Genomic DNA, 21,233 nt, shown 5'->3' with positions numbered 1-21,233 from the left:
AGGAAGACTAAGAAAATACTGATGACAGGGGTGTGAATAAATGTTGTAATAAATTCTTGCGTATTCAGGAATGTATTGAAATATTCATGGCAAATAAGGTGTTGTTCTGTGCAATGCTATTATGATTACAGTATGCAGTAACCTATTAGAATTGTTTAAACTTGTGACCTAGTGGAGGTTTATCTCTGCTAGTCACCTCTTGAGGGCTCCTTAGACAAGGAATGCAGCATGCTTGTTTTTTTTTTCTGACAGCTGCATGGACATGCACTAATAATTTCCTTGACTGCACCTACTCTGCTTATCAGTACTGCTATACCAGATACTCACATGGCTGCCTCAGCGTTCACCTCAGAACCACACCAGTAGCACATGAGCTCAGGCACAGACATCTTTCTCTCTAAAAAGGAGAATAGAATTATTTTCTCATCCCTAACCAGCTGGGTGCCTATAGACCCGTTCCACATCAACCTTCTACCTACTTCTGGGGTATATGACATAATGCTGGTGCAAAACACAGTCCAAGCTTGTTTCATTTTTGTTGATGTTTTTTGAGCGTTTTTCATCATTGGGGTTGAATAAATCTGGGGACACTGTGGCTGGCTGTGTAAACTGTATGTTAATAATGCATATCAATCAAAACACAGTTTTTATTAATTGACAGCTTTAAGCAACATTGACTTGGAAATTTGAAGGAAAAAGATGTGTACAGTACATTGTATTATTAGTAGTACAATTAGTAGTACATCAAACCAGCGGACAAAGGAGGCGCTGTTGTGGTATGGCGTAAGGACCTATATATCTTTGAAGCCTCTAGACAACTAACTGACACATTTGCCTACCTCCCTCTCCAGCAGGACCCAACCACTGACTACCAAAATGAAGTGGTATCCACCATCTCCCTTCTTATCAGCAGTAAGGAGCTCCCCCAGGAGGCGAATTGGCACATCATTGAACATCCGCAGGTATCTCAATTTTACCTCCTCCCCAAAATCCACAAACTGGACACCCCTGGACACCCCCATCGTATCCGCATGCAACTGTCTGACTACTTATATCTCGGCCTTTCTCGACAGCCTTATGAGACCGCTGGTTGAACATCTTCCCTCATACATCAAGGACACCAACCACGCGCTTCAACTTTTTAATGCTTTCCAATTTCAGGGCCCCGAATGCTACATTTTTACCATGGACATCACATCTCTTTACACAATCATTCCCCATAATGACGGCCTTATAGCACTCAAGCACACGCTGGACAAACGCACAGTGCTTGATCCATCCACCCACACCCTGGTATGCCTTGCAGAATTGGTTCTCACACTAAATGCTTTCTCATTCAATAACCTTTTTACCAACAGGTTAGTGGAGTTGCCATGGGCACCAGAATGGGACCCAGCTATGCTAATATTTTTGTCAGCTGGGTGGAAGAACGCTTCTTCGCTTCCTACACTGGCTATGTCCCTGACCTCTACAAGCGATACATTGATGATTGTGCCGGTGCCGCCACATGCTCTAATGACCACCTTAAGTACTTTCTGCATCACTTCACTAACTTCCACCCTTCCGTCAAATATACAGTTAACATATCTTCCACTACTCTTCCATTTCTAGACATCACCTTCTCCATTAACTACCCCCGACTCTCTACTTCGGTCTATTACAAACCCACGGATTCACACAGCTATCTCCTGTATACAGTAGCTCATTGCACCCTGAACACACTAAAAATTCTCTCCCTTTTTCACAGTTCCTTTGGCTACGACGATTTTGCAGCGACGGCATCGATTTCCAGAACCAAGCCCTCACAATGTACTCTTTTTTAATCAACAGAGGATACCCCAGCAGTGTTATTGACAGGCCCCTTGTCGGAGCCAAAAACACCCCTCAGACCATCAACTCAATCAGGAACTCCCACCGTAACAACCGCATTCCTTTGGTGCTTCCCTACCACCCCAACACACTTCCTATCCCCAGGACTATTAATGACAACTTTTCCATACTACAGGATGATCCCTCCATTAGGGCCCTCTTTTCTGACTGCCCCATCATCTCTTTTTGCTGACCACCTAATCTGCATAACCTTCTTGTTCTCAGCTCTCTTGACCGCCCTCAGCAACCATCCACACCAGGCACTTTCCCTTGCAACAGAGCTTACTGTATCAACTGCAAGTACATATCTAACACCACACTCATTCAAAGCCCCTCAGGACAATTCCAGATCACTCAGATGGCATCTTGTACCTCCAGCAACCTTATTTACTGTATCTCTTTCAGTAAATGCCCAGCCATCTACATTGGAGAAACAGGAAGGAGACTCAGAGACTGCTTCAGAGAACACATTAGGGCTGTGAAGATTAAAGATTTCTCTAAGCCCATCGTTTCTCATTTCACCTCTGACGGCGATGATCACACTAATCTCTCCATCAGTGTTCTCAGCGATGGATTTCCTAACTCATACATCAGAAAAACTACAGAAACGAAAGTTTTCCTGCAGCTAGGATCACACCTTCCCCATTCTCTCAACAACAGACTACTTTTCTTCTAAATTCTCTCTGTTCATTGTAGGTTTCATTTCACACCTCTCTACACCTATTCTGACTTCACACCTCTTGATTGGCCTCTTTCTGTACCCTGCTCCCGCCTCTCGCTCCTCCTCTCTCCCAGCTTTTGTTCTTCTATGCTACATTTCCTTTGCTTACTGCCCTGTCTTTCTCACACCTGAAGAAGGCTCCAGGGCCAAAACGTTGTGTTTTCTTTCTTCTCTTTTCAGCATGGAATAAACCTATTACTTGTTCCTTTGCAGCCTACGCATGCTGACGCAGCAAATCACCTGAACTACTTATTAGTAGTACAAACAATGAGGATCCCTCAGGAAATACCCAATGTTTGAGTAAGGATATCTTTGATAATGTTTACAAAGAATCTATAATGGTGCAGAAAGGTGCCACAAATGCTAATTAAGCAAGGAATTATATCAATTTTACTGTATTTCTTGAAAGAATAGATTCTCCATTTTTATCTATTTGGTATTAAAAATCACCAGGTGTTGCTGTAAATCTACTTTGTAGTGTGGTCATTCCCTTCTTCATCCACCCAGGGGCCTGCTCCTAACTTGTGGATCTTGATGCTGTGGTCTACTATCGTCTTTGTTGACATGTTGTTTATTTGTATTGTATGTCTTTAAAGGTATTGTATGAGCTGACCAAACTAAATTCCATGCAGCTGGTTTTTATGGCAAGAAAGCAAAGACATCAACTATTTTAGATGGGTCAAACAGCCAACTTGTACTGTATGGTACAAAGCGTTTTGGCAAATGACATGACATGACTTTGTTTAGGAAATAAAATTTTATCAACTCAAATTATTTTGGTACACAATGCCGATGCATTTTCAAAACATATGTCTAAGAACTAATTGTTAAACGTTGAAAATAGAATTTTGTAATAGAGACTCATTCTTCACATGTTACAGTCATATTTCTGCATCCAGAAGTGATGAAGGTAGACAGGTGAAGTTAACCCTCTTCAGGAGACTGCGAAAGAAATGGCAAACCTGCATTCAAAAACCTCATTTGTTTATTTCCTACAAGCAAGGAGAATCTTATCCCGTGTGTATACTGCAGTTTGTTTCTTTTCGCCAAGGCAGGTGAGTTCAGACATAAGTTTTAGTATGAGAAATGCACTCTTATTAAGGAGCTCCTCCACAAAATCTCTATGCTAGAGGAAAGGATATAAAAATTGCAGGATATCAAACAGTCGGAAGAAGACCTTGATCTGCCATTAAAAAGTGTCCCTTGCTCAGTCAGAGTGTTTGTTGCCATGCTGTACCACATGCACCCCCTTCGCCGACATCTGGATTACTAATCCACTGTTGTGGATTCAGCTCAGCAATGCTCGCTTCCAGTCTCCTCGAAAGTACAAATTTCAAACAGGTTCACCATCTTCACAGATAATTTTGGCTCTATCTCATCTCGTCCCAAGGATTTTAATTGTTGGCGACTGTATCACACATGAAATCATGATCAGAGTAATGTTTTCCTGGTGCCAGTGTTAAAGTGTTAAAGATTTTGAAGCACATTTGGACTCCATGCTCACAGAATATAGCGTATCAACAGTCAATAATCATTGCAGCACACAAGACACTATATTGCGGGAACTGGAAACAGCGAAGCAGTATTTGTGTGTCAGACTGAAGCAGTTTGGACAGAAGTTTATGTTGTCTGGTCCTATTCCAGTTTTTAATCATGGATGTGAGACATTTAGCAGGCTTTTCTTTATAACTTTTTGGGAATAACTGGGATACTTTCTGGGAAAGACAGAAATTGTTCTCAGTAGGGCTCAAAAAGGCAGTCTAAGAATTTTGAAGAAAAGTGCAATACTGTATGTTTGGCTAGTTTCTCAACAAGTTCCCTCAGTCTCACTTTCCCTTGCTCAAAACAGAGTTGCTGTTGTGTCAGTTCTTAGAAAGCACAAGAACAACACGCACTGGTGCAATTCTGAGTAATCTGATTGCTATTAACTGTAGATCGTCATCCACTGTCACTGTTCAAACATCTTTATTGTTGATTATTTATTACTTATTTTAAACTAAATCTTGGTTAAAGAAGGATGAGAATGGCCATCATTTAAGGCTTCCCCCCACACTATAATTTTCTGAGTAAACTGAGAGAAAATGTTTCCTTTTGGGGGATTAGTTCTTACATTTTAACTGCGGTCCAATTCAAATGGGGATTTTTTTCTCATTTGAAGCCTCTACTTTTACCCTCCAAAATATAATAATATAATTAATAAGAAATAGTTTTTCTTAGAGCTCTCAGATCTAATTTCCTCACTTGTAATAAAGTGTGATAGAATCAGTTGTTCTGATGATTTTAATATTCACTTTGATAATCAATCAGATCCCCTTACTATTGAGTTTTTAAATCTCACTGGGTCCTTTAATTATTACAACATGTTTCGGGTTGATGCATGTGAATGGTGTTACTCTGGACCTGGTTTACTATCCTGGGGCTGCAGCTACACAGTCTGGAATTGAATGATATTGGTATCTCTGACCGTGTTAGTGTATTGTTTTGCATACAGTTCCCCTTCAGTAGATAATAAGAGGACTAACTCTTATCAGTCTTGTGTCATTAATGCACACATCACTGCCTAATTTCTGCTGTCTTTTTGCTTTGAAAACGTGTTGCAGAAATTTCACAGTCTTCTGACTTTGTAGAATTAGTTAACAGTTTTAACAGCTCATCCTTGTTAACTCTAATTAGGTAGCTCCTATTAGAACTTTTAGTAAAAATTACTCTGCTAAAAATGCCCTTGACAATTTATGCAATATGAAAGGGTAATGCAGACAGTGTGAGCAAAAATGGAAGGCCACTAGATTAGCAGTTCACTGCTTAAACTAGAAGAAACTTTTAAAAACCTTCAATGAAGAGGTCAAAATTGCAAGAAGTAAGAAATGTCCTGAATTGTTTTCTGCTAATCAACATAATCCTATATTTCCTTTGGGCAATATTAAGAGTATTTTAAATTCTACCCCAAGTGTATGTTCTGTTGTCTTTGTGGCTGAATATGTCAAATTTTTATCATTTTTGTTGATCAAAGAGTCTCTTTGACATAAGTTCACCACAGCTGTTTCTCGTGATGTTGTGCCTGCGCAAACTGTCTCTGTAATTAATTCTTTTGGGGCTGTTTCACACTGTGGCTGTATTTAAAATGTATTTTAAATGCACTATTGTGCAGTTTCTCTTGAAGAAACCAAATTTAGATATGGCTTAGTTTAGTAATTATAGACCTATTTTAACACTCACTTTTATTTCTGATTCTGGAAAGGTGGTGGGTATCAAATGTTTGGCTGTGCTACTCTGTAATGGCTTGTTTGAATGCTGTTAGTCTGGTTTTCTGGCTTTTCACAGCACTGAAACTGCCCTGCTTAAGGTTGCAAATGATGTATTGGTAAATGCAGATAATTGTAAATTGTTCTGTTAGATCTTGTTGTTGCTTTTGACAGTTAATCATGTCATTCTAATTAAGAGCCTCGAAGGATGAGTAGGCATTTCTGGTAAAGCTTTGAAATAATTTTTATGTTATTTGTCTGTAATGAGGTCCTTACTTTCTGTTGGCAGTTGTGTGTTTCCTTATGTTTCCTCTGGGCCACATTATTCTTAAACCTAATATTTCCTTACAATATTATACTGATGATACTCAGTAATATCTTTCTTTCGATCTGAATGATTTTAGCGGATAGGCAGTCCTACAAAGGTAGATGTCCCAAAATTTTCTCCTACTCAATTACTATAAAACAGAGGTCACGATCAAAGGGCACAAGCACATCTCAGATCATGTTAAGTCCATGCTAAGTGCTTCTATCCCTGATAATAGACCAGTTTTGAGGAATCTTGGTGTGATTATGGATTCTCATCTTAACTTTAATTCATATGAAAAACAAACACTAGCTCAGGTCTGCTACATCAGGGTAAGGAATACTGCTAAAATGAGATCCCAACTAGTAATAAGACTATTACTTCAGCAATCAAGTTCTGGGTTGACGCCAGGTTGTGCAAAACACAGCAGCCAGGTTACTGTCAAGGAGCAAAAGAACATCCCACATCACTCCAGTCCTGGCCTTGCTACACTGGTTACCAGCAAGATTTCATGAGGAATGAAAACACCTAAGATGAAAGCGTCATATTTTACATTTTTGGAAGGTTGAGAAAACCATTCCATAAAAGTTCGTGCAGATTTTTTATATCTGTTTGGTCACTCTCAAATCTTTATCCAAGGTAGAAGATGTATTACAGAAGACCTAGAAAAAAAATGTATATCCTAAGTGTGCCATAACTTGAGAAATTGTCTTTTGAAGAAAGACAATAAAATGCATCTGCTGTTTGTTTGCCGTTTCTGTTTTATACTTTAAATTATTTTTTTCTTTTACTCTTTCTTTTTTTGTTGTGTTCTTGTGTAAAACACTTTGTGCTGTAGAGCTGGAAAAGTGCTGTATAAATAAAGTTATTATTATACAGAGGTGAAACAATCATAGGTCTTTATTTCTGCACTTAATTAAAGACACAATGCAGTGGTGCAATAGCTCGGCTGAACCTCTGACAAGGCTCTTTTTTGTAGTGTGTAACAACCAAGTGGCACAAAAGCAAAGGTCTGTAGCTACTTCCTCATTTTAGCTTATTTGATATATGTCTTCATCCTGCGGCTAGAGTAAATCTAAACAAATATGCTGGTCATTAAGCAACTCGTAACTGTCAGCAGTTTCCACATCCTATTTTGTCAAAGTTTACAAAAACTTGTTTATCACAAGCATTTTTTTTCGTAAGCCAACATAATTGAGTATATAAAAATGATTGCAATCCTTCAGTGATTACAAAAAAAAAACAGCCTGTAACTGCACTTCTTTAGAAACTGTTCGGCTTTGTAAACTGGCATTTATCATTCTACTGACAAAGTAGTATAACATAGAGGTCCTTCCTTAACTAAAAAGTTTTTATAGCCAGCAGCTATATCACCATGAAACTCAGTACCTGCATAAGGTTGCTGCAGCAAGTGGTGCCAGTAGGGGGTGGTAGTAGTACTGCTCACCCTGCGGTCTGTGTGGGTCCTAATACCCCAGTATAGCAATGGGGACACTGTACTGTAAAATAAAGGTGCCATCCTTTGGATGTCATTAAAAATGCCAGGATTATTCACAAAAAGAGTAGGGATGTTACCTGGGTGTCCTGGCCAAATTTCTCCCTGGCTTTTAGCACTCTTGGCCTCTTAAACTCCATCTGTGAATTGGCTTCATTACTCTGCTCTCCTCCCTGCTGATAGCTGATGTGTGACTGTATTGGTGCACTCTGACTTCTGTGGCATCATCCAAGTGATGATGCCTTTTGAACTGTGAGCCAATTTATCTGGAAAATGTCAAAGAAGCTGGAACCTCCAGAACATCTGAGATGCCCTCACCTGTGCCCAAACTGACTGCAAGCCTGGACCAGGAAAAAGCCTTCAACAGATTAAACTACATCTACATGTATAGAGTGTGGAATGCTTCAGATTTGGAGAAAGTGTCAGCTGCTAATAATTGCGCTTTTCTGGGCACTCCACTCAAAGCGTTTTACAGGTAATGGGGACTCTCTTCCACCACCACCAATGTGCAGCCCCACCTGGATGATGTGAAGGCAGCCATAGTGCGCCAGAACGCTCACCACACATCAGCTCTCAGTGGGGAGGAGAACAGAGTGATGAAGCCAATTCATAGATGGGGATTATTAGGAGGCCATGATTGGTAAGGGCCAATGGGAAATTTGGCCAGGACACCAGGGTTTTATGTCTCATCTTAAGGATGGTGCCTTTATACAGTATAGTGTCCTTGTCACTATACTGGGGCATTAGGAACCACACAGATCACAGGGTGAGTGCCCCCTACTGGCCCCAATGTAGTGGGCAGCACAGTCAATGGGCTAAAAGTTAAATCATTAAAAAAACAAGGTCCCTGGAGGGACAGGAACACAGTGCTGGAAGGTCTCAAGCTCTGCATGGAGCCCAATGAGATACCAGGGTTTTCCTTTCAGAGTCAGGACAATGGGCCATATGGCCAGAGAGGATCAGCAAGGTGAACGCGTAGCCATAAACTGCGTCTGTGGAAAATGTCATCAACAACCCTCAAAGGGAAAGCAAAGATATTGAAAGCATACCTCCTGCTGTCATTAGCTTACCTGACTGTGTTGTACCTGTTGCTGGCCAGACTCAGATGAGCACAGCAAAGAATGATCTTCAAGTTCATCTGTATGAGAATGTCACAAGAAACTGGATCTTCTCCTGCAAACTCTGTCAGGCACTGCAGAACCTGATACTTTTTTACATTGTGGCTCTTCCTTCCCGATGAGGTATCAGATTCAGTGATCAAACATTGGACTGAAGCGGGAAAACCAATCAGGACCTACACTCATGCTGTCAAGGAGGTGAGTGTACAGCTGGTTGCTGGAAAGAGGCTGATGACACTAAAAGAAGACCTGGGCAAAGACTCAATCCAAAGAACTAGACAACGGGCTGAAGAACCTCAACTGAAAGGCCTTTCACCAGAGATTGGTGACCAGAGAGGTCCTATAGAGGCTTCCCCACACTTCCCCGGACGCATGTTTCATCGAGGAGACATAGGAAATTGTGTTGTGGACGTTCCCCTTCACCAAGGTAGTGTGGTACAGAATAGACGATACCGTGCAAATCCTGGGAACGGGAATGATGATACGGTACAAGTCATCCTGCTGGGGCTGGCACTGACTGGATTGGACAGAGGCACACAATACCTGCTGGGGCTGCATGTGTCCTTCACAAACAAGGACTGTGGAATGTGAGGAACAATCTCATCCTGAGTGGAGGGTGAGGGAGCTGGTGGAGAGGATCCTTGTGAACCCCAGAGGAAGAATAAACCATGACATAGCTAGGTGCAGCTTCTCCTTGGCAAAGGAGCACTGGAAAAAAATGTGGGCCTTGTACAAGTGCTTAAAAGGAAGCAGTAAAACCTGTCCCTTTGTGCGCCTGCAGAAAACTGGACTTTGCTGCTTAAAGCTGGGTGGATGCTGCACATTAGTGGTAGGCTCTCATTTATTATGTGGCATCCCTGTTTGCAGAGAGAGATTTAAATGTAGGTTGTATATTGCATTTATTAAGAAGGCTGTTTATCTCTAATTGTGGCCTCTGTGGGCATAATTCAAGAGGTCAATATTTAGAAGCAGTCTGGGGTTTTCTGCGTGATTAGGGTGTTATGCCTCTGAAACACCTTGTCTGTAAATACTGCAAACATAGAGTGACTTTTGTGTTTGTTTTGTTGCCTGTAGCATAGTGTTTATCTTGTCATTATTAATGAACATTTGTTTAACCAAGTGTGCCTGGATTATGTAATAGGTTTATTCCTGGATTATTGTGCCTGGATTATTACTAGTTTCACCAAGCTGTGTCAGAGAATAAAGAATTCACGTGCCTTTAATCATATCTACCACTCGGGTATATTCTGGGGAAATCACTTACAAGTTGGAGGTTATGAATATTTATTTTACTTATTGACTAAACCACTTGTGTATTCCTGATCTTCACTATTTGCGTAACCCCCCATTTGTAAGAACATGTTGAATTCTTTGGGAAAGTATACACAGTACAGGCCTGGTTAGGTTCTTGAATTCAAGGGAACCCCTTGGCAATCCTGTCTGAACCTTCTGATTGTTTTATATGTCTTTCTCACCACACACATTAGAAAGAAATATCCAGAACAAAAACAGGAACAAAAAACAACAGATGCATTTGAGAATTTCTCCAGTTTTGGCACGCTAAATGTAAATTTCTCTTTCTATAGTAGGTGTAATCTAAATGATCTTCTACCTTAGATAAACATTTGAGAGTGACGAAACAAATTTTAAAAATCTCCATGAATGTTTATGGAATGGTTTTCTCAGCCTTTCAAAAATATAAAATAAATAATAAAAAATAGAAAGAATAAGTGATTTACTATTTTTAGTGTTTTATTTCACAACTGCCAGTCCTAGAGAGGTTTCTTATGATAAGTTTAAACAAAAATTCAATGAAGGAGGAGATTAAAAATTAGATGAAATATCAAACCAAACTTAATCAGACATTAAAAGATTAACATAGCAGTCGTATAAGTAATTACAATTTCTCCCCCTCTCTGAACTTTTATGTCTAACATGTTTTTTTATAAATGGCTATGGTATTAGAATATAGTTTAAGAATGTTTCAGGATATCCCTAGAGACATGACAAAAGAAGTAAACCAATAGCATTTGTTATGTTTGTAAAGCCTCTTGGAATATACAGCATGTCATTATATTGGATGGAAAGGGTGGGAAATAATGCATGATTCTGCATTATAATATCACATTTGCCATTAGAAATAATTATATTTAACTGTAGGGAGATGTAGCTTATATTGTACCTTCAATATCGCTCAGTCAAAAGACAAACAGCAGATCCAACAACAAAAACATTTAGGATTTGTTGGTATTGGTTTCCTCCTGCTCATGGTATTGGACTAGGAAGTGGAAAACAATTAACTAAAGACTGTGACTGGCTACATCACAGACTATCTGGCAACATCATCTAATTCTAAGTATTTGTAAACATGCATTAGCTTACAAAATGAAAATAATATCACATAGAAGTTGCCTAGCTACAGACAACTTACAGTAAGATGCTTTAAAATATGAGTAATTTTGTAAAGTAGCAAACAGTTGTGTATTAATTTTAATAAAAATGCATTCAATTGCAGAAAGTCACACAAATGCAGACTCTCAAGCTATTCCTAAAATGGGTGTTTTCAAATGTGAGTCATCAAACCTGGAAGCAGTGATTGGAAAAATAACAATTAAAGAAGGATCTAAGACAAAAAAGTGGTTTAAAATATTTATGTACAATGTTATTGTAGCGGCGAGGCTTATTAATAAGAAAGAATTAAGTGTTTCGGAGCTTTCCCAAATTAGGCCACATCTCTCTGTTCATCTCTGTGGTGCAGCCACAGAGAAACTATTCATGCAGGCTGATTTAAGGTTCCTTTGATAAGGTTTCCTAGGACAGCTCCCAAAGGGGGATGCACTTAGCTAAGCCTGGCTATCATGATCAATGGTCATCAATTGGCGCCTATCTGTCTAGGGAGTGCCAGATGGACATCTGGACTGCATTCCTAATTGTCAGGAGTAAGTGACTCATATCTCACCTTGATTAACCAATCAGGGACTGGTAGGGCCGAGTAACCCACGTGGGACTCTGATGCCCATGGAACTTTCAGCCAATCAACGAGCTGAAGTTCCTCCAGGTAAAAACAGGCAACACAGAGAGCCTGAGAGATTCAGAAGAGATTCAGTGGAGGATTCTGTGGACTATTCTAAAGGGAATTCAAAGGAGAATTCCAGGGCAGGACGGCCCAGGAGCAGAAGGCTCCCAAGGGCAGGACATTCTCGCAGCGCGCCTCCTGACCATCCTGAGACTCAGCCCGGACAACCACGGAACGGCCAGTGTGTCCGAGTGCCAGAACTTTCCGTTGTTCTAAGAGTCTAGAGCGGAGGTTGCCAGAGAGTAACCAGAGGATCCACCCGAGGTTAGCACCAGCAGCAGGCCTCGTGAACAGGTCAGAACTGTGGACAGCTGAATCACTATTCAGAACTAGCTCTTCATCAGGAACGAACCGGTCCTCTTCCTGACTTGCTGGGACCCACAGTCATCTTTTCTCCTGTGCACAAACTTTGCTAGTTAAAGCCAACACTTACTAGCCGGTCAGTGAGCATCAGCAGTGCACCGTCGCAAGCCGCACAGCACAGCCTGGCACTGAGCCAGAGAGCGCAGATTGGACAGCATCAAGCCTGCAACTGTTTCTTTGTGCCCGCAGGAGATCTGAATCCCCAGAAATTGGATGAGTATTCAACTTCAATGCATTACAGCTCGAGAATTCAATTGTTATCCCAACCAGTTGATATCAATTTAATTCCTAAGAGTTATGTACTTGTTTTGAGTATCTAATGTAGAAGTTATAACCAAGTTCATTTATGAAACGGTCTAAATGAATGATATACTGAACGTATGTCCTCTTGATATGTGTAACACTTTGTAACTGATTGAATATATACCTTTTGTTTTCTGATAACCCTCTCGATAAGATCTGTTAGGTTTATATGCATATTCTATGTATTAATAAATGTATCCTCGTGTATTAGTACCTGTGTGTGTGCGTTGTTTGAGTTATGTCGCATGGTTGGATTCTAAAGCCATCAAAAGAATCAATTTTGTGATTTACTGCTACAATTAATAATTGTCCCAGTAAATGCCCAAACCCTACAGAACTGGTGCCTTCAGAGAGCCACTACATTTACATTTTGGCTATGGCAACATTACATTATTATACAACATAATACAACATAATTTGATTATCAGACTCATAGATAACTGTCTATTATACAGTTTTGTCCAATTATGAATATTTTTTGGCTCTTTTGTCTATATTAATAAAAATAGAGTAGCTCACTAAAAAAAAAACTTTATAAGGCATTGCATAGAACACACAAATATTATGAAACTCTGTCAAATTCCTTTTTTTGCATAATTTCTAAAGAATTAAATCACACCCCCTTAGGTGGCAAACATCTACAGCAATGAGTAGGAAGTTTAGATCATGTGCATTCATTCAAAAAACCAATCAGTTTGGACAGAGGCCGAACCTTTCTTGTCTGAAACATAAATGAACTGTTTTGGAACATTTTAGCAAAAGGAAACCTTGAGTGACTCTAAGCAGAAGACATCTCACGCTTCAAAGAACAGCAAACAGCAATCCCACAGTATCTTGATTTTCCAGGTGTCAGACTCCTGCTCCTGAACAACCTTCCATCCAGCACAGGTACCAATACCCTAATGTGTTCTGTGTTTCAGGATAATTGTCAGCATTATTAATACTGACTTCATTTGTTTTGTGAAATTTATGCATTTGTGCATTCAGCATTTGTGAAACTTATGAATTACCTGTACAATGTATTTTGTTTTAAGATGGAATAAGACAGAGGATTCTTAATGAAGACTCAATGTGTTCAGACAAGTGTCTCAAATAATACTGTATAATCCTCTAACAACTGAGGAAAAACATGAGATTGTAGCAACAAAAAGGACAAGAGTAGTCATCAGAAAGGATTATTTCTTCATCAGTTTTCAGAGATTCTATGCTCATGTTCCAAATAAAAGTCTATCTGTATCCAAAGTCTATATCCAGCATATAGTACAGACAATGTTGACAATGCATGCTTGCATTCTGTATCTTTTGTGTTGTCACTAAATTTGATATTCTCTTATGTGTGTAGATGTGAAGAAAAAGTGTTCTCATCGTCGTAAACCTTAAATGTCTCATTTTCACTTTTCATGACATGGTTATTTATATTTTCTATCATTTTCAATTTTTTTTGTTTTCTAAAAACAGATTTTTTACAGATTTTATTATTACAAATTACAGATACAAAAGTAGGCCATAATCCCCTAAGAAAGGTAACAAATGAGAGTTGGCCATTTTACCCATCTAAAACAGTTGATTTCTTTGCTTTCTTGACATAACAACCAGCTGCATAGAATTTGGTTTGGTCACCTCATACCTTTAAAGACATACAATACAAATAAACAACATGTCAACAAAAACGATTGTAGAATTCACCCACCCAGATCATTCACACGCCATCTTAAACACACACCAGTACTAAAATAAGTAAAAGTGGGGCCTGCTAGAATAACAATGAGCCGTGCAAACACTTAAAAAAGTTAAAGCTCACAGTTTATGCACCTCAAAATCTCTGGGTAGGTGCTGTTACGGAACCTAGTGCTCCTTGTCTTAATAGACCTGAGCCACCTACCAGAGGGGAGAGAAGTAAACAGAGGCTGGTGAGGGTGGGAAGAGTCAAAGAGGATCTTAACAGCTTTGTGTTTCAGTCTAGAGAGGTAGAGTAAGTCCACAGAGGGAAGGTGGCCTCCTACAGTTTTGGATCTTAAATACACTACAGTCTCTAGCAGCTTCTTCTCTTGGGCTGAAGTGTTTCCATCCCCCACACTCCAAAAATCATTAACTGTCTCAGGAAGAAAAGCCTCTGTTAAGCTTTCTTCACCTTGATGGACGTGTTGACCTCCCATTTAGAGTGTGGAAGATGGTGATGTCAAGGAACTTCAAATTCTCCACCACCTCTACAGTCTGACCACTGAATTACTGATTTAGTGGTGAGAGTGCTCCTTAGCCTCGCCTAAAGTCCATCACCAGTTTTTGGTTTTACTGAAATTTAGTTCTAGGTTTTTTTCAACTAATTCAACTACTTCATTCCTTCGTAAAAACTCATCATTGTTTGTGATAAGCCCTGTGAGAACAGTTTTATCAGTGAAATTTAACATGTTCCATATAACTCATGGAAACTCCCTTTAGCACTCCCTAAACATTTTAAGCATCGAAGTCTTTAACTAACATGTGAAATAACATATATAAAAAGTGGGAGTTTTGAGCTTTTCTGCGAATACGCTCGATACCGGAGTCAACAAGCATACTTTTAGAATTTGATTAATAGGGAATATAATATAGAATCGCGTATCTAAAGAAATTAATAACAATATAATTATATTCATGTACTACAACACAATAGGACACACTGTACGATGTCTGTTGATACTGTGTAGGGCTGTTTCACCACTCTACATGCAACATTTCTGGTGGCACTGTGGTCTAGGTGCCTGACTTGAAAACCACAGGTTGGGTGTTCAAATCCAGATGTTACCATGACTTTTCTTTTAACAAACGTTTCTTTAAAAACATAAAATAGCAATGTTATGGACAATTAATTGACTTTTTATATTTCGAAATATCACAACAGGTTCGAATTTAAGTCATTTTTTAATAACAATAAATAGTTGTAAATTGTAAAAATGACATTTACATTGGCGTTATTAATTTTTCACTTGAGTGTATAGAGGATTGTCATCTGTCACTGAAAGCAGACCCCCCCTCTTAGGTTGCGCAAACGATCTTTTAGATTTTTATGGAGGCTGTACAGTATGCGTTACAATATAAACATTTACTGTCAAATTTTAAATCAGCAATTGATTTAAAGACGATATGTCAAAGCGCAATGAAACCTATTACTTGATTCTTATGGACGCCCGGTCCTGCCAGGGATTAAAAAAAAAACATGGAATCGTGTATCTAAAGAAATTACAGTATAACTATGTTCATGCACAAACAGTAGCATGTTACATTATTAGTTTGGGTGTCTTCTCTTGCCAGAAAGCTCTAAATTGCATTTTGACGTAAATAAAGCTGATACTGTTTAGACTTTTAATTATTTTAACCTGTATTACAGCAGCACAATGCACAATGCAACGTAAATCGCTACCTTTGTCTTCTGCGTAATAATGTTCACCTCTCTGTCCAGCAAATTAACAATAGTAATAATAATGAACTTTATTGTACATAGCGCCTTTAAAGGTGGCTCCTCAAAGTGCTTTACAGAATAAAAAAAATAAAAACTATACTATTAGGCTGGGCAAACGATTATTAATTATAAAAAAGAAATAAAAAATGAGATATAATGATGTGTTCCCGCTTAGACATTGCACGACTTTAAAACCTAATGTAAAGAGAATTAAGTGAATCACAGAGTGCTCATAAACTGATACCCTGGATTCTCCCCAGACACAGCTGTATGAGCTCCACCAGTCAGGACAGGAGGCTCTACTGTACACAGAGAGGGGCGGGAGGGGGGAACAAGTTGCCCAGCCGTGTGGTTGAAGCTGATACCCTGGATTCTCTCCAGACACAGCTGTATGAGCTCCACCAGTCAGGACAAGAGGCTCTACTGTACACAGAGGGGGGGACAAGCCGATACCCTGGCTGATTACCTGGCCTGTGTCTCCAGACACAGCTAGATGAGCTCCACCAGTCAGGACAGGCAAATAAGATACACTCTACAGACATTCACAACAGCGACATATCATAAAACATTTGCACATATTGTTAAATTATTACTTGTTTTCAGGAAGTTAAAAAACACTTGAATTACTTATCCAGTCTCTCGAAATAAAATTATTTTTCAAGCAATGCAACTAACATTGGGCAATGTGTTTTTTTTTAATCTAACATTGACAGCCACATCTTAAATCTTGTCAGTCAGCTCTTTTTTCTCTATTTGAATTGTGGTGATTCAAATAACTTGGGATAACAAGTGGTCTCAAAGTTACCGAGCTCATAGAGCTTCAACAACAGATGACAACTTCCTTAGTCTTCCTAAAATTGTTAGACAGGATGGGGGGCACTCGGGAATGTGAGTTATGCGAGTTAGATTATGAATGACTAAAAACATTTTATTAAAAACACGTTTGTGTTTGCTATATTATGTATTTTTCAATACGCCAATGTAAATGTCGTATTTACAATTTACAACTATTCATTGTTATTAAAAATGACTTAAATTCAAACATGTTGTGATATTTAGAAATATAAAAAGTAAATTAATTGTCCATAACATTGCTATTTTATTTTTTTAAAGAAACGTTTGTTAAAAGAAAAGTCACGGTGCCGGCTGGATTTGAACACCCAGCCTGTGGTTTACAAGTCAGTTTAGCAGTCAGGCACATAGACCACAGCACCACCCACAAGGTCACATGAGGAGGAGTGAAAGAGCCCTACACAAACAGTATCAACAGACATTGTACAGCGTGTACTATTGTGTTGCAGTTCATGAATATAATTATATCGTTATTAATTTCTTTAGATATGCGATTCCATATTATATTCCCTATTAATCAAATTCTAAAAGTATGCTTGTTGACTCCGGTATCGAGCGTACTCGCAGAAAAGCTTAAAACTCCCACTTTTTATACACATGTTATTTCACATGTTAGTTAAAGACTTCGATGCTTAAAATGTTTAGGGAGAAATGGAATACTGGTGAGTATTTTTTCTTTAAAGTACCGAGACCAGCCATATACAGTTTACATACTGCAATTCTGTATGTTTATGTTCCAAAATTAATATAGTTTATGGTCTTCACACGGGTTATGCTCCTATTCTTTTTATGCTCAGCTACTCAGCTCAGAAGATTTTTCTTCAGTGGTAAATTTCCATATAAATATTCAATACTTAAACGGGCACAGTAAATACATTAAATATACATATACATACTGTATACAGTACAGTTTTGCATACAGTAATATGTTTATGTTCCTAAATCAATATCTTTCTGAGCATGTGAAAGGCATGGTGAATTTGCATGATTGGATCAATGAAATGCTGTGGTGTTACTTTTACAAAGACAGTCAATAAAAAAAAAGAATGTGGACCTGGGCAATACTTTGAGTTTACAGCTTGTCCAAGGTCATTTATTATAAATACTATTAGTAATATCTTCGGTAAAGACTTTGATGGTGACAGCTCAAACATGAGAGGGTGAGCTTTATTAGCTCCACCTTGCAGAAATTCCGGATACTATTATTTTACCTGCAGTATCATGCGGTTCTATGCGAGAATATACAGTATTAATACCGTAACTTGCGGTATACTGCGTCAAGTGCACCGCAAAATAATGCAGTATCGCCTGCTTGTTTTAAATGGCTGCATCTGTATGCTCCAATACAAAGAAACTAACCTAACATTAAACTTAAACACAGAACCACAGCTGTCACAATAAGGTTAAATAACATCAGTGTGAGTCAGTGGTAGAGGTAGAATTCGATAGTCTGTCAGGCTGTGGGAAGAAGCTGTCTCTGAATCTGGAGGTACATGCCTTTATACTCCTTCAGTATAACGCTTACCAGAGGGGAGTGGAGAGAAAAATGAGAAACCAGGATGACTGTAATCCTTAGCAATACTCCCGGCCTTCCTGAGACACTGAGTTGTAAAAAGTCCTTTATAGAGGGGATCTGTACTTCAATGATGGGCTGGGTTGACATGAGCACCCCCTGTGTCCCAAGTCGGTCAGACAACGAGCTGCTGTCAAAGCATACTGTAATAACAAATGTGGATACACTTTCAATAGTTCAACTATTGTCTGAGGAAGTAAAGGCACTGTTGTGCCTTCTTTGTAGCCCTAGTTACATGTTGGTACCAAGTTAAATCATTAGTAATGAAGATACCCAGGAACTGCTAACCATCTCTACAGCCACCCTCAAAGTCTGCGGTCTGCCTGTCAGGAAATCTAGAACCCTCCCGCAAAGAGAGGTGCTGAGACCCAATAATTAAGCTTGATGACTAGTCTGGATGGAGATATACTGTCAAAGATGGATCTGTAATCAATGAATATAATTCTAGCATGTGTCTTTATCATCCAAATGCTCCAAGGCAGTGTGAAGTGCCAAGGAAATAATAAATAAATTGCTTAAACCTATATAGCGCCTTTCTGGACACTCCACTCAAAGCGCTTTACAGGTAATGTGGACTCCCCTGTACCACCACAAGTGTACCACCTGGATGATAACTAAATGATAACTAAATAGCATTAATAACCTCAAACAAATGTTTCCAGTAGTTGCACATTGAGCACATCGAGTAGTCCTGTATATTGATTTAAAGATATTTTGGCCCCTTGTTCTTTACAGTGTTTCAATTAATTGGTACAGTATTTTGGGGATGTCTTGCATGAATGGCTTACCTCAGGTTATACCACAGCATTTCAGTTGGATCAGATATCTGACTTGGGCATTCCAAACTGCAACATTTCCTGAGTTAAGACAGTATATGTAGATTTACTCCCGTGTTTAGGATCATCGTCCTGCTACATGACCCAACTTCTATTAAGCTTCAAATCACAAATGGATGGCCTGACATTCTCCTGTAGAATTTGCTGATACAATTTGGAATTTATTATTTTTGTCACCTCCTTGAGATTGTATGGATGATTTTTGTTGGACAACCCCTCCTAGGGAGAGTAGCAGTGCTACTGAATTTCTTCTATTTGTACACTATCCGCATTACTGTGAATTGATGGAGGCCAATGTCTTTAAAATGCTTCTGTAACCCTTTTCAGCCTTATGAGCATCAACAATTCTTCTTCTCTTCTTTCTGGTCCTCTGAAACCTCTTTTGATTTGGGCATGTTTCACTTAGACATATCTTTGTTATGAAGAGCAGATTCTGTTGTTACCCAAACATTATGGAATTTTGTATAGGGCAGGAGACCTCAAACGCACACCTGAATGTCATCTCATTGATGGGAACTCCAGACTCCAATTATCCCCTTTAATAGAGATCATTATCCGAGAGGTTCGCATACTTTTTTTTAACATAGACAGAAAATGTTTAAACAATGTGTTTAATATAGACAAGAAAAGGTATAATCGTTTGTGTGTTATTTATTTGATCAGATTGTGTTTATCTATTATTATGACTTAATGAAAATTAGCACACTTTACAAAAAATTAATGTAGGAATACCGATAGCTCCAAGGGGTTCACATACTTTTTCTCACAACTATGGGTTCCTGTTTCTTCTCCACAATGACTGTGCCATATATTGTTCTTCTGTACAAACATGAAGAAAGTTGAAAATATAATTAAACTTGGGATTTTTTATTTATTTACTGATATCTGTCTCTATATTTCAGTACAGTTTTGGCAGAAAGACAATATGGGAGTTGGAGTATCTTCAGTTTCATCTGCATCTTTAGTTAATGCTGGTGGAGATGTCATAATTAACCTAAGATCTGCAAGACCAAGCTCCAAACTCCATGTGGCAAATGCAACTGGGAAGCCAGTACGTATATTTTATGGAATGGAGAAGAAGGAACTTGAAGAAATGGTGCTACACGACGGTGGAGAGTCCAACACCAAGAAAGTTTTTAAGTCTGATCTCAAGGACCAATACGCTCAACTAGACATCAACACAGTCTTACCGTTTCCTGAGAAAGGTGTCGACTATGCCTGTGTGTTCGTGGAAGATGAGCATGACAGAAATACTTGCCTGGAAACCGTTGTGCTCAACTACAGTGTCACTCCTGGAAAATCCTTCATTATAGCAGCCGACCACAGCATCAAGATCCACAAGTTAGGAGCAGGCCCCTGGGTGGATGAAGAAGGGCATGACCACTCTACAAAGTAGATTTACAGCAACACCTCGTTATTTTCGAAACCAAATAGATCAAAATGGAGAATCAATCTTTCAACAAATATAATTGATAGTATTCTTTGCTCAACTAGCATATTTGTCTGCAAAATTATATGTTCTTTGTAAACATTATATAGACATCCTCACTTAAACATTGAGTGTATGCTGCGGAATCTTCATTGTTATTTAGAATTACTTTTAGTACTACTAATAATACAATGTACAGTACACATCTTTTTCCTTCACATTTCCAAGTCTATGTTGCTTAAAGCTGTCAATTAATAAAAAACGTGAGATTTGAAATACAATTGCCCTGTGTTTCTATTGATACACATTATTAACATACAGTTTTCACAGCCAGCCACAGTGTCCCCAGATGTATTCAAAACCATTGATGAAAGAAGTTAAGAAGAAATGAAACAGGTTTGCAGATTCAGTAGTTCAACATGTTTAAACAATTATAAAATGTTATACTGTAATCATAATAACGTTGCACAGAACAATGCAGTATTCACCATGAATAGTTCATTGAATTCCTGAGTACACAAGAGTCACATTTTTTCATATGCCTGTAGTTAGTATATTTTTAGTCCTGCACTGGGTCCTCTTGTCCTGGGTGTTGAAGTTCTGGTTGTTC

At 38.8% G+C, this 21,233-nt stretch overlaps 1 long non-coding RNA gene, 1 pseudogene and 1 gene segment (V, D, J or C); all 3 read left to right on the top strand.

Annotated features, from left to right (window-relative positions):
• LOC148647025 (Ig kappa chain V-III region MOPC 63-like) overlaps nucleotides 1–21,233 on the top strand; it is a 482,291-nt gene that overhangs the window by 59,970 nt on the left and 401,088 nt on the right.
• On the top strand, nucleotides 1,186–2,545 carry LOC148647039 (uncharacterized; annotated as a pseudogene).
• LOC148647038 (uncharacterized) lies at nucleotides 13,044–20,904 on the top strand. Its single transcript, XR_015927577.1, has 2 exons — nucleotides 13,044–13,382; nucleotides 20,097–20,904. It is a non-coding gene; the product is annotated as an uncharacterized LOC148647038 (long non-coding RNA).

This window comes from Lepisosteus platostomus, chromosome 16 (genome assembly GCF_059453375.1).
Source record: "Lepisosteus platostomus isolate fLepPlt1 chromosome 16, fLepPlt1.hap1, whole genome shotgun sequence".
In the NCBI taxonomy this organism is placed as follows: Eukaryota; Metazoa; Chordata; class Actinopteri; order Semionotiformes; family Lepisosteidae; genus Lepisosteus; species Lepisosteus platostomus.
The sequence above is the reverse complement of the archived record's forward strand: the minus strand, read 5'-3'. Positions and strand labels throughout refer to the sequence as shown.